Below are 3,350 nucleotides of genomic sequence, written 5' to 3' on the forward strand. Positions count from 1 at the left end.
TTTGTTATTCAAGATGAATTTGCAGATTGTACTTTCTAATTCGTTGAAGAATTGAGTTGGAATTTTGATGGGGATTGCATTGAATCTGTAGATTGCTTTTGGCAAGATAGCCATTTTTAAAATGTTGATCCTGCCAATCCATGAGCATGGGAGATCTTTCCATCTTCTGTGATCTTCTAGAATTTCTTTCTTCAGAGACTTGAAGTTTTTATTATACAGATCTTTCACTTCCTTAGTTAGAGTCACGCCAAGATATTTTATATTATTTGTGACTATTGAGAAGGGTATCGTTTCCCTAATTTCTTTCTCAGCCTGTTTAATCTTTGAGTAGAGAAAGGCCATTGATTTGTTTGAGTTAATTTTATATCCAGCTACTTCACCGAAGCTGTTTATCAGGCTTAGGAGTTCTCTGGTGGAATTTTTAGGGTCACTTATATATACTATCATATCATCTGCAAAAAGTGATATTTTGACTTCATCTTTTCCAATTTGTGTCCCTTTGATCTCCTTTTGTTGTTGAATTGCTCTGGCTAGGACTTCAAGTACTATGTTGAATAGGTATGGAGAAAGTGGACAGCCTTGTCTAGTCCCTGATTTTAGAGGGATTGCTTCCAGCTTCTCACCATTTACTTTGATGTTGGCTACTGGTTTGCTGTAGATTGCTTTTATCATGTTTAGGTATGGGCCTTGAATTCCTGATCTTTCCAAGACTTTTATCATGAATGGGTGTTGGATCTTGTCAAATGCTTTTTCCGCATCTAAAGAGATGACCATGTGGTTTTTGTCTTTGAGTTTGTTTATATACTGGATTACGTTGATGGATTTCCGTATATTGAACCATCCCTGCATCCCTGGGATTAAACCTACTTGGTCAGGATGGATGATTGTTTTGATGTGTTCTTGGATTCGGTTAGCAAGAACTTTATTGAGGATTTTTGCATCAATATTCATAAGGGATATTCGTCTGAAGTTTTCTATCTTTGTTGGGTCTTTTTGTGGTTTAGGTATCAGAGTAATTGTGGCTTCATAGAATGAGTTGGGTAGAGTACCTTCTGTTTCTATTTTGTGGAATAGTTTGTGAAGAACTGGGATTAGACCTTCTTTGAAGGTCTGATAGAACTCTGCACTAAACCCATCTGGTCCTGGGCTTTTTTTTGGTTGGGAGACTATTAATGACTGCTTCTATTTCTTTGGGGGATATAGGGCTGTTTAGATCATTAACCTGATCTTGGTTCAACTTTGGTACCTGGTACCTGTCTAGGAACTTCTCCATTTCATCCAGGTTCTCCAGTTTTGTTGAGTATAGCCTTTGGTAGAAGGATCTGATGGTGTTTTGGATGTCTTCAGGATCTGTTGTTATGTCTCCTTTTTCATTTCTGATTTTGTTAATTAGAATGCTTTCCCTGTGCCCTCTAGTGAGTCTGGCTAAGGGTTTATCTATCTTGTTGATTTTCTCAAAGAACCAGCTCCTTGATTGGTTGATTCTTTGAATAGTTCTTCTTATTTCCACTTGATTGATTTTGCCCCTGAGTTTGATTATTTCCTGCCGTCTACTCCTTTTGGGTGAATTTGCTTCCTTTTGTTCTAGTGCTTTTAGGTGTGTTTTCAAGCTGCTAATGTGTGCTCTTTCTAGTTTCTTTTTGGAGGCACTCAGAGCTATGAATTTTCCTCTTAGAAATGCTTTCTTTGCATCCCATAAGTTTGGGTATGTTGTGGCTTCATTTTCATTGAACTCTAAAAAGTCCTTAATTTCTTTCTTTATTCCTTCCTTGACCAAGGTATCATTGAGAAGAGTGTTGTTCAGTTTCCACGTGAATGTTGGCTTTCTATTATTTATTTTGTTATTGAAGATCAGCCTTAGTCCATGGTGATCTGATAGGATGCATGGGACAATTTCAATATTTTTGTATCTGTTGAGTCCTGTTTTGTGCCCAATTACGTGGTCAATTTTGGAGAAGGTACCATGAGGTGCTGAGAAGAAGGTATATCCTTTTGTTTTAGGGTAAAATGTTCTGTAGATATCTGCCAGATCCATTTGATCCATAACTTCTGTTAGTTTCACTGTGTCCCTGTTTAGTTTCTGTTTCCATGATCTGTCCATTGGTGAAAGTGGTGTGTTGAAGTCTCCCACTATTATTGTATGAGGTGCAATGTGTGCTTTGAGATTTACTAAAGTTTCTTTAATGAATGAGGCTGCCTTTGTATTTGGAGCATAGATATTCAGGATTGATAGTTCCTCTTGGAGGATTTTACCTTTGATGAGTATGAAGTGCCCCTCCCTGTCTTTTTTGATGACTTTGTGTTGGAAGTCAATCTTATCAGATATTAGAATGGCTACTCCAGCTTGTTTCTTCATACCATTTGCTTGGAAAATTGTTTTCCAGCCTTTCATTCTGAGGTAGTGTCTATCTTTTTCTCTGAGATGAGTTTCCTGTAAGCAGCAAAATGTTGGGTCTTGTTTGTGTAGCCAGTTTGTTAGTCTTTTTATCGGGGAGTTGAGACCATTGATATTAAGAGATATTAAGGAAAAGTAATTGTTGTTTCCTGTTATTTTTGTTGTTAAAATTGGCATTCTGTTCTTGTGGCTGTCTTCTTTTGGGTTTGTTGAGGGATTACCTTCTTGTTGTTTCTAGGACGTGGTTCCCGTCCTTGTATTGGTTTTTTTCCTGTTATTATCCTTTGGAGGGCTGGATTCGTGGAGAGATAATGTGTGAATTTGGTTTTGTAGTGGAATACTTTGGTTTCTCCATCTATGTTAATTGAGAGTTTGGCTGGGTATAGTAGCCTGGGCTGGAATTTTTGTTCTTTTAGTGTCTGTAAAAATATGGAACGCTTCACGAATTTGCGTGTCATCCTTGCGCAGGGGCCATGCTAATCTTCTCTGTATCGTTCCAATTTTAGTATATGTGCTGCCGAAGCGAGCACCAGATTGCACTTTCTAATTCATTGAAGAATTGATTTGGAATTTTGATGGGGATTGCATTGAATCTCTTTGTGTGTGTGTGTGTGTGTGTGTGTGTGTGTGTGTGTGTGTGTGTGTGTTTGCAGGTCACAAAACTAGAAAGGAGATAAATAATAGTGTAGTATAGGAAGAACTTTTAGGGGATAGAGAAATATAGAATGTAACAGTATATGTAATAGGATGCAGCGAAAGTGAGGAAATAAGGAAAGCTTTGGAACCAGCTGGTGGGGTAGTGAAGAGGCATAGTGAAGAGGGATAGTGAAGAGGCATGAAGGAAGGGAGCAATACCGGACCTACTGGTTCATGTTCACAATGATCCTGTGGAGAACATGCTGTTAATACTGGAAACTTGGATACATTTGACTTAAAACAGATGGGAGTAGTGCTG

At 38.1% G+C, this 3,350-nt stretch overlaps 1 non-coding gene across 1 annotated transcript; it reads right to left on the bottom strand.

Moving 5' to 3' along the window:
* Window positions 1–2,818: 2,818 nt before the first annotated feature.
* Window positions 2,819–2,925, bottom strand: LOC115030242 (U6 spliceosomal RNA). Its single transcript, XR_003835834.1, has one exon. It is a non-coding gene; the product is annotated as a U6 spliceosomal RNA (small nuclear RNA).
* Window positions 2,926–3,350: the final 425 nt, after the last annotated feature.

The sequence above is a fragment of the Mus caroli genome, unplaced genomic scaffold (assembly GCF_978045245.1).
Source record: "Mus caroli unplaced genomic scaffold, Mus_caroli_1 scaffold_5, whole genome shotgun sequence".
Classification (NCBI taxonomy): domain Eukaryota; kingdom Metazoa; phylum Chordata; class Mammalia; order Rodentia; family Muridae; genus Mus; species Mus caroli.